This window comes from Haemaphysalis longicornis, unplaced genomic scaffold (genome assembly GCF_048455015.1).
Source record: "Haemaphysalis longicornis isolate Haplotype H1 unplaced genomic scaffold, Haemaphysalis longicornis Haplotype H1 scaffold_4, whole genome shotgun sequence".
Taxonomy (NCBI): domain Eukaryota; kingdom Metazoa; phylum Arthropoda; class Arachnida; order Ixodida; family Ixodidae; genus Haemaphysalis; species Haemaphysalis longicornis.
Genome location: NW_027526361.1, coordinates 82,895,597 through 82,906,875, shown reverse-complemented (window position 1 = coordinate 82,906,875; position 11,279 = coordinate 82,895,597).

Below are 11,279 nucleotides of genomic sequence, written 5' to 3'. Positions count from 1 at the left end.
AATGGTCACTTGGTGTTTTTAAGGGGGTGGGAAAATTTTCTCACAGGAAAACATTCCTCCTGGGGAGTCCGCGCTGATAGGCAAGCTCGGCCAAGAGTAGGAGGCGGTAAGATGGCGCGAGTGGTCGGCATATGCACCGCGACCACAAAAGCAGCCAAAAGAGGTGTCGCCCTTGCAGTTTCCCGTGAAAATGACTGCGTTGCCTTTAGGGGCCGGTGAAGGGTTAAAATGTATTGCGTCGATTTTTACTTCGACTGAACTACTAAAGTGTTCCTTATAAGATATATTTATCTCTATGTTTTGTGCACTGTTTTCCTGCTTCCGTAAACGCGACTTGGGCATAATTTTGGCGAACACAGTGTTCCATATTCAGTTCTAGTGTTAAACGCCTAACTAGTTTTGCCGTTTCGCCACTGAAGAGCAGCTATAAAATCTAAGGCTGTGTTAAATAAGAGTTTGGATTCTCATCATACGCTGCTTTTATAACAGATAATATGTCACGACGGACATATTTAAGATGAAACCGCCGTATATGACCATGAAGTTCGAAGAACACATAAACTGGACACACGGTTACATAACCCAAGCACAGTAGGACCGCCTGGCCGGATTCGGACTGGGTACAGGGTTATTCCGGGCCTGCAACGCCACACACTGAGCTACGAGCGGGTTGCGTCTCTAAAGGAAAACTGAAGGGGGGTGGGGGAAGTTATTTGTGACGTGGCTTATGCGGCACACGACAATCGCTGTATATGTGAAATAGCGTCACACATACCTTCACACCACATCCACGCACCCGGAGGTGAATTACGCGGAAAGAATGCTTCATGTATAGAGAAGGATCTTACTATGAACACCCTGAAGCTTCGTGCAGGCAGCAGCCCTGCGCCCAGAAGAAGCAACTAGTGTAACTGATGTCTCCTGCGCCTGGTAACATAGCACACAGTATCGTAAGCCTTAGTTTGTGTTTGTCATTGTTCGTTTTTTTTTTTTCTTTTTTCAAATCAAACCACACTGCGGGCTCAGCCTCGTGCTTCATTGTGAAGATATCGGTCTTGTACCGCTGCCACGCTCAGCTTAGTGAATTGCGTCTTTACACTGGGAAGCCGACAAAGCCGACCATTGCCGAGCGCTTCAAAATCCAAAGGCGACCAGGAACTTGAGCTTCCAACAGCGCCTCAGACAGATGACGCGCATGCGCTCACAAGAGGTGAAGAGTTGCTGATCAGCCCGTGCGTCAGCCCAACAAATACGGGAGTTCACCAGCACTGGTTAACATTGTGCTTACGAATGTCAGTCAGCAAGGTCAAGCTGGCTGCATTTTCTGCTACAATCTAAACAGTGAAAACCCGTTACATCATATTATACGTCCATTATCTACTCTCTCTGAGATGAGATTTTACGCGAAAAGGTTTATTTTATATTTGTGTATATGTATACCTCTGGCAGGAAAAGAGCGAATTTACTGCTATCACCGCGGCCTCTTACGGAAGCCCCCCACGCAAATGCCGTAAGCCGGGCAGATTCAATATGTATTCATAACATTGAGAAGCCGTGTGTTTAAGGAGACCTACATATGGCTCTTTGAAGAGAAGAAATGATGTACGGGCAGGTTAATTTTTTTTAAGTGGAAGAAACTAGCCTGATGTTCTAAAGAACAAACTCAAAGGAAATGGATGCCAGCTCGAACAGGCAGAAAGAAGTGGACTTAGTCTGGATATTTAACATCAAGAATTGAAAATAGGTGGACCAGTCAAGTAACACTATCGTGCCCAGAGGCTTGAATACATGCAGACGACAAAAAAAAAAAGGGGGGGGGTGGGGGGTGGAGGGACGATGGATTTGCATGGTGTAGGATTCAGGGCTTTTTTTCCTGCAGAGGCCGTAATTACTCTGACATTTATTTTTATGCAGACACTATTTCGAGCACGTTTTCGCCACAAGGAACACTAAGAAAACATATTTGGAGCGAATAAAAATCTGAACAAGAAGAATCAGTACAGACATGTTCGTTTGTGATAAAAGCGAATGAACTTTGAAATCAGGATTAGAAAAAAAAAGAACTGTGCGAAAGCTCAGCACAGCAGAAGACATCGGATTCGGGACCTTTAAAGAAAAATGACATACTAAAATAAACGCAAATATATTAATGTTTGCGTTATCACGAACACATCATAAAAAATAAAGGGCCATAGTCGAATGGCTGCGTGCGGGCGCGAAAAAACGTCACGCGCGAGCCGCAGTCGAGACATTCCGATCTCGCGCAGACCGGGCATTACGCTGTCTCTTATTTGGCAACGATGTCCTCCACGTGAAACCTCGAATCCTGGCAGCGGCGGTAAGAGCTTCGGCGGGATTTACGAGCTTCAAATTATCTGTTCCCGGGTGCAGCTCACTTCATCGTGCAGCTTCGAAGGAGAAAACGGCCGACAGGGGGGGCAAGCGAAGGAGTCCTCCCACTACAAGACGAGCTTCGGCGGGGCCTCACGCACACAGATATAAAAATGCCGGGGTTGCCTACGACGCGACGAAACGAAGCAGAACAAGACGACTATGACGTCGGCAGCGAGCAAAAAAGGCGAGGCGTCGACGTACCCACGAAGCTCCAGATCTCGATGGCATCTGCCACTATTACACTCTCCGAGTTCATGTTTCTCTTGCTGTAGTGAGCAAGCAGCGGCGAAGCCGGCACGTTTCGTTATTTTTGTACCGTATGTACACGTCGTATACCGCGCCTTCCTTACTCCGAGTTCGCTTCCCCTCCCGCCGCATCTTTTCCCCAGCTTCCTTTCTCCCCGTTTGCAGCCTTTTGTTTGGCTGTGCAGCCGCGAGGGTGTTCCTCTTCCTCATCCCGCCCTCTTGCCCCTCCGCTCAGCGCGCCATCCGCCGCCTCCCTGTTTGTCTCTTTAGGCATCCTCCTTTTCCACTCCAGCGCTCGCCGCTTCTCCACTGCGCGTCGGCAGACCCTCCGTCATCACGACGTCGTCCGTTTTGTGACACGTCGGCTTTTTGACTTCCCCTCCTCTCCATCTGCTCGCCTTATAAAACCTGTCTCGAGGAACGCTGGCGCAAGTATTTGTCCTCATTTTTTTATTATTTCGTTTCTGTTTGGACTCCCTCCCATTCTTGACATCCCGGGGTTTTATATCATCCTCGGAATTTTCTTCGTGTCTTTCGCTTCCCGCGGTATACAGCCGCGTGGTGACACTAGACTTTTTCTTTTTCTTGGCTAGTCGTTTCTGTTGTATTTTTTTTATAGAGCAGGCGCGACAATTTTGTTGTTGCCGCCGCCGCCTTCCTCCCGTTTCTGCGCCGTCTTTCAATTTAAGCTCTGCTTCTCCCTTCGCTCTTCGCCTTCTTGCAACGAGCTCTTTACGGAGACGTCTTTTTTTTTGTCCGTTTTTTAAGCTGGTGCACTCTATTTCTTTGTTACCACTTCTCATGACGGTTGACCAAGACAAGAACTGCAAAGGAAGACAAGGCAGACGCGTTATTTGGAAATTCTGTCAGGAAGGCCTTACGATCGAAAAGATTCACTTCTTTATTTCCAGAACTCGCTCCCGGGAAGGCTTTCGGGTATATTTTTCTTTTTTCCCGCACTGACTCAAAATGTAGCCGCAATTCTTCATACTTTATTGCCTTGGATCAGTATATTGAAGCTCCGGGGAGGAGACAAGCAAAAATAGGAAACGTATGCAGCAGAGACAAGGAGCGGGAAAGGGAGTTGGATGTTGGCGACGCGGGCAACCGCCATCGCTCACAGCGGCGCCCGTGAAGCGACCCAACGAACCTCGGCCACGGAGAAAGTACGGGAGAGGGGGGGGAGGGTAGAAATCCCGAGGAAGCAGAATTTCGCTTGCGGAGACGATTCCACGAGAGCGGGGGCCGTGTGGCGGCTCTGCTAGGGGGCTGGAAGCGCGGACTCACCAACAGAGGATGGGGGCGCAAGAGTAAATGAACCCGAGAGAATGGCCGGTGCGTTTCGCTGCTCGAACGCTGTGTGTTTCGTTTTCGAATGGCAGCAAGCTGAAAAACAAAAATAAATGAGTGCGCATTGCGTGCCACTCAGAAACAGTAGGGGACTTCCAATTTTTTTACTGGCTTTGGGGAAGATGTATTTATGTGTGTATGTATGTATTTATGTATGTATGTATGTATGTATGTATGTATGTATGTATGTATGTATGTATGTATGTATGTATGTATGTATGTATGTATGTATGTATGTATGTATGTATGTAGGTAGGCATGTATGTTTGCATGCATGCATGCATGCATGCATGTATGTATGTATGTATGTATGTATGTATGTATGTATGTATGTATGTATGTATGTATGTATGTATGTATGTATGTATGTATGTATGTATGTATGTATGTATGTATACATGCAAGCATTTATGCACGCACTGAACCGTAAAGACACTGACGGATGTATTACTTCAACTGAACTCCCCTCCCCCTTTAACGTACCACAGAGCCACGCAAATGGATGGTGCCGCCCCACCTTGGTAACCTACTCCTGCATCGCATGTTGCTGGGCTAGCGGCTCATGTAGCCTTGCTTCTCTCGGCAGCGCAGCGCCAAGATATTACTGCTTCCTCGGGCACTGACAACAGTCACGGCATAAGAATTCACATACTAGTGTGAAGCGTGTGAACGACATACGAAGATTCTGCATGCCGACGCGTGTGAGGGATGCTGAATTTTGCCGAATCTACTACTTTCCTGAGTTCTGAATTCTAGACAAGCATACGTTCAAAAATGTGCTCTGCCACGCCAGGCGTCCCGATTGGCCGGTTCGGCATCCTGTGAGGACTTGGCGACCTTCAGCAGACAACTGTGGTATGTTGTGACTCGTTCCGTTTAAATGCGAGCATCAGACACACATTGCACGGCAGAAGCAAGAATTGAATGAAAAGGAGCGTGTACAGTATGCTCCCTTAAGCAATACAGTCCATTTTCCAAAGTCGTTTTGCTGCACCACGTTTCTCTCTGTAAACATTCTCCGCCAGTTCTATCTTAGTTGCCATTAAACGAACTTCCTCACCCGAAATATGCGATCTCAAAAAGTTCCAGATGGCCTGTTGTTACCTCTTTTTTGAATCGGCCCCGCAGTATCGTAGAGAGTTGGAAGCAAATCCGGCGCCCATGGTGGCCGACGTGGAGCGGGCAAGTGAGAATTTACATTAACTATGCTTTTATTATGTCTTTTCTGGCTGAAATAACGGATGCAAGTGTAATAACGTCCCGAAGGTATTCCCTTAACTCTCCAAGAGGATGTAGTTCAATGTTCAACGCAGTTCAAACTCAAGAATACCCGAGTTAGCATGATGGCGACATGCACAAAGAACATAACGAAGTTTTATCAATATGCTGCGCCACACGTACAGCGCCCAATTCCTATCATCACGGTTGCTTCCACATGTTAAACGCCCTTTTTTACGTAGTTCCATTAGTTAGGCAAATATTCCCGCTATTATAACAATTCCTAGAGCAGTCTTGCATTAGGAGTTGCTTTTAACGTGTGAATTCTATTTTTAAATTGACCGCGGTGGCTCATTGGCTAAAGCGCTGTGCTGCTGAGTCCAAAAATGTGGGTGCGGTGGCCGCTTTCAGAGGAGACGGAAAGCATTTGGGCGCTCGTTCTACATCCCCAAGTGGTCAAAATTAATCCGGAGCCCATCGACTACAGCACACCTCATAGCCCAGGCGTAGTGTCGGCGCGTTAAACTCCCGAATTTGAAAAAAAAAGCCATTGTTTGATTGATTTTCTTCTTTAGTTTTAGTTGAGACTCGCTTTGCAATGCAAGGATTTACGGCTGTTACTTTAAAGAATTCATAAGGGCAAGCATGCTTGCTTTCACATTATGACAGGATTTCTGAAGCGCATAAATAAAATCAACTATATTATACTATATAAAATTATGCTAAACAAGTTTATAATGTATTTGGTAAACAGAGGCTCGTGCTGCGTGTGACGCGCATGTCATATACCTAGCACTCATCCCTTACCCCGCCCTGGTCAGGTTCATTAATTTGCTTCATACGGTCAGACAAAACAGGCAATCTTTTCATTTATTGCGTCACAAAAGCTTCTCACTACTGAATTCGCTATTCATTCGATTTGACAAGATAGTTTGTGCACTAAACCTTTCCAATTGCAACAGGTTCGCGTTTAATCCTCAGCTCTTGGTGTGAAGCGTATGGTGAGTCATGTGCCGGTCAGCTGCTTTTCTACGGCCATCTGCGCAATTTGAGTAAGTTCATGACATTTGGCTTAAGTTCTTTCTGCGCACGCGCGGAAGCGAAGAAGTGAACAGAGCCAGGAACCCCGCAGCCACCACTGCCTCGTACCTAGAATGCAGCCGTTGGCGCCCAGCTCACCAGTTCACATTAAAGAGCATTCTCTCTCTCTCTCTCTCTCTCTCTCTCTCTCTCTCTCTCTCTCTCTCTCTCTCTCTCTCTCTCTCTCTCTCTCTCTCTCTCTCTCTCTCTCTCTCTCTCTCTCTCTCTCCGCTTACGCGAGTATCACGTTGCCTCTGAACTCACTAACACGCGGAGCTCACTAGACATTACTATATCCTCAGCTGCAGTGAAATGGAAAAGGCTAGGCACAAGAAATATTGACTTCAAATAGAAAAGCTCAAAGTTCATACGTCAGCAACAACAACCACCACCACGCACAAAAAAGTTGCGGAAGAGCTAGGCTAGATTAGTGCCCTGATGGCATGCATTAAGTCTTGCGACATGCAGCGCGTAAAAAATCAGCTGCCCAAGAGAGAGAGAGAGAGAGAGAGAGAGAGAGAGAGAGAGAGAGAGAGAGAGAGAGAGAGAGAGAGAGAGAGAGAGAGAGAGAGAGAGAATGGTTTCAGTATGGAAAGCTCAAAAGAAAGAAATAATGCGCAAGTGAATCCACGCAGCCTCCCAGTGTCTCGCCTTCTTTTAAGCGGCCGCTGCCTGCCAGCGGAACACCGAAAACAGTCGACTGAGCGGGTAATTAGTTGTCAAAACGCGCAATGTCACCTCTCCCCCTCATTCTCTTATCCCGTTGTCATGTCTCGCCCGTGGTCGTCATTAATGTTTTGTTTCCTTTTTTTTTCCCACAGCCTGCTGTTGCGTTTCGCGCTCGGTTATTCTCCCCAAATCACAGCCGAAGAGACTCGTCTTGCCTCACTCGTTGTTGGAAGCTGTAAACACAGGCGCGGTTTGTCTTCCCCTTTGAAAAGAAGAAGAAAAAAATGAAATAAAATCAACACTGCAGGAGGAAACAAAAGAGAATATTAGGGGGGGGGGGTGCAAAAAAAAAAAAAAAGGCAAGCGGCCTCAACGAAGAGCGACAAAGAAACAAATGGGTTCCCAGTGTGTCGCGCGCGGAACATGTGCGGGCGTTCGCAGCAGCGGCAAGTGCACGCACAGCCGATGGCAGCCTCGACGCCGCCAGCCCGAACGGCTCCGAAGTGAATAGCGAAGTTGAGAGCAAGATGAATGAATGGCAGCCCAGCCGCCTCGGCGAGGGGGCCTGGAGGCAATAACGCTCGCCGCCCCAACCTCTATTGTGGCCACGCTCGGTCCTCACACGCCGATTATGTTTCTCCGCATTGTTGAAGCCCCTGCATGGTTGCATTTTTCTAGCCCCCTTTTTACCGCACCCTCGTCGCGTTTTCTCTCGCTTTGACGCTGGAGTCGCCGACTGCGACCGCGGAGGACTAGCCGGAATCCAAGCTGTCACAAACGCACGCACATAATGTCTGTTGTCAACGCAGCCACGTTGTTTCACCGCCAAAAACCCATGTCATCGTACTCTGCCGGCGTGCTTAATGCTGCTTTCATTAAACTGACGCTGCATATATATATATATATATATATATATATATATATATATATATATATATATATATATATATATATATATATATATATATATATATATATATATATATATATATATATATATTTCCCGCTTCCGGAAAAAACGGCGCATTTTTTCTCGACTTGAATTTTCAATTATTTATTCCTGCAAAAAAAAAATGCAATCATACCTCATTCGGCACTATAAAAAACACTGTTAAAACGCCAAACAGCACTGGCAATAAGGGCTGCAATTTTTTTATATATATATATATAAATATATATATATATATATATATGTATCGCGGCGGAGTATTTTTAACTAGAAAAATCAGACATGTGCGCCTTGCTTGCCTTGTAGCATGTCTTCTCTGCTCTGTCACGAACGTGTAAGAAAGATCGACTAAAGTGACAAAGAACAGAATTGTAAACATTGCTTGGTTACTTTATTAGGTTCAGGTATACAAAGCGAAGGCGGCATCCTGAATTAATAGCCCTTTTCTTCTCCTTGCGGCATGAGAGGGTTTCGTGTTTAAACTGTCTATGTTTTCTGGAGATGATAACGCTCGAAAACGACATCGCCATCGCACCAGCCTATCGGGTGTTTCTACAGCCCGTTTTTCGGCGGCATAGGCAGCGCGTTTTTGTGTCAAGCCAGCGGAACGGGCACCGCCACGCTCGCTACGTAAACACGTCGAGGAGGGTGGTTTTACGGCAATTAGTCTCACTGCTGCCAAGAGGTCTGCGCTAGCCGTGGATTCCGGTTGTCGGAATTGTTTGCTTTCAGGAGAAAAATTAACTTCACCCCCTTCCCCCGACCCTCCTTTCCTTTCTTTCGCTCCTCCACTGCCACCATTTTCGTCGTCACGCCATGCTCTTGTCAAAGTTTCTTCCAAGAGACAGGGACCAAGCGCAAGATGGGCGAATCAGTCTAAGAACTCTACTCGCATCAACAGTAGCTTCCAAAAGTCTGAGGACACCTAAAACTTCGTCAGCGTTCTGTACGCGAGAGCGTCAACGTTAAGTCCAACGCTTCAGACGCTTTGATTCCGCCCAGTGTTCTCGAAGTGCTTCGTGCTTTTGCCGGTTGAGACTACTGGTTTCCTGATCCGGCACTACCTTACGCTTTCGGGTGGCTTTTACCTGCCTCCTACGCGTTGCGCTGCTGCTCGTCTCTGTCCCCGTGTGTGGGAAAGCTGACGACGATTGTGGATCTAGCTGATTGTCTTTGCTCGATGGCTGCGTTCTCCCGCTATCTTAATTCATTCACGCGGCACTGGCGTGAATGACCCCATTTCGCTACCGCTGAGGTGAAGTGCGTGCCTTGGCGCGTTAAAGAGCCTCGCGCTACAGAATGCTTCGAAGACACGTGGTCCAGTAGCCGTTTCGCTGTTACAGCCGCCAACGCCGATGCCAGATTTTAGTTCAATGGTTAATTTAATGCTCTCGGACTAAAAAAAAAAAAAAAACTGGTTGATTCCAATGTCATAGGAATCGATAAAACCCGAAAGTAAAACGTGCAGCAAAATCTGCAGCTGAGCATGATTTGCGGGTCGGCGGCTGTCTGGTGGGTGAGCTTGGCGAGCGACGTCATACTGGCGGGTCGCTTCGATAAAGGTGTACTGGCGTCATTTCCGTGACGGATATGACGTCAGAGAAATCTTGGTGTATCCCGGCATCAAACACTTTTGTGTTAAAATATGAAACCCGTAAACGAACAACCCTAAGTATAAAGTACTCTTTAGTACAAATACTTCCCCGCAAGAAGACCCTTTGTGCAGGGGTGCACCCGTTACAGGCCGCTGGTTCCGTTGTACTGGCGTCATTTCCGTGACGGATATGACGCCAGGAAAATCTTTGTGTATCCCGAAATGAAACACGTTCGCGTTAAAACACATTTATACATCAGTGTGCAAAATCTTCTACGCACTTTTACAAGGTGATGTACTGCAACAGGCGACATTGTGAAAATTTCCGAATACGAGCGAATGGTATGCTTTCACGTCGGCTCGCCGGATAGTTACCTATTAGCGCGCACCAAAGACCACCTAAACGAGCGCGTTAGACGATGTGCGTGTTGAGAACAAAACCTTCCACTCAGCAGTCATCGCTTAGCCATTCTTTTGGGGTTTCAATCCACTTTCTTCTATGATCAATGCGCTGTGCCGGAACGCTTCAACCCACTCGAGCAGACAAGAAGCTGGATTAGAAATTTAAGCACTACATTTTTATCCCAAAAGTTTCGATAATGATAATGGTGGTGATGATGATGATGATGATGATGGTTTATATTGGTATCCCCTTTGTAGCGGGGTGATTGCGGGTCATGTTACCAAAAACAAAATTAATATACCTTTGTTTTATACTCTTCGTTTAATACTCTTCGTTTAATACTAGCGCTGCTCTTAGGGCAGGCACAAAATACCTAATTTTTTCTGTTACAGGTGGTAGCTGTCCTCGGCAATATTGCCCTCTCTGCGTTTCTTCCACCAGCATTTTATTCTTCTCTTCGAGGCCTCGTTAGCCCCTAACTTATCTCCCTCTCTACTACCCTTAAATCCTAGGGCTTCTGGAAGCCAAATATTTCCCTCATGTAGATTTAGATGGATACACTCGCATTCTAACACTATGTGCCACCCAGTTTCTGTTTCTTTTCCATAGACCACGTATGCCATATTGCTTTATATATACTTTCATACTTTCACACAAAGCCCTCAGTGAGCAAGCAACCTGCTCTAGCCTCAAAAAACAAAGCCCTGCCCTTGTAATTACCGTAAAACTTTTGCCTTTCTGATGTCCAATTTCTCAGCCCTCTACATCTCTAACGACGTTTTAGCTTCCCTTTTAAATAGGTATTTGCACAGGTCTCGTCTGGCGCCAACAGCTCTGTGCAGCTATTGCAACGAAGACGAGTCTGTCGATCACTTCCTTTTGACATGCCGACGTTTTTCCCGAGTCAGACGTCAGTCCCTGGAGGTGCCGCTTAACAGTTTGGGGGTATCCCTAACAGTTCCGGCTATCCTATCGTTTGGGGCATCCGAAACGGGGTTCTGCCGCCGGGATGTATGCTCTGCCCTCCTGCGCTACATTGAAAATTCAAAACGATTCTCTTTATGATTGCGATTGGTCACCCTCGCTTTGATTTTTCGGGTTTTTTTTTCCCCCTTTTTTCTCAAAATTTTTTCAAACCGGTCTAAATTATCTTTCCTGAAAGTCGCGTGATTAGAAAAGAATTCCATTCATTTTAACCATCCTCTGTTGATTGGCCGATCCCCTGATTGGGTATGTGCCATACCTAAAGGCGCAACAACAACAACAACAACAACATCCCCCCTCCTTTTTCCCACCGTCTTACTTTACTCCGAATGTCCAGTTTCTCGCGAGGGGAGAACACGGTTTCAGGCGTAATGGCGAATCGCTGCTGTGGG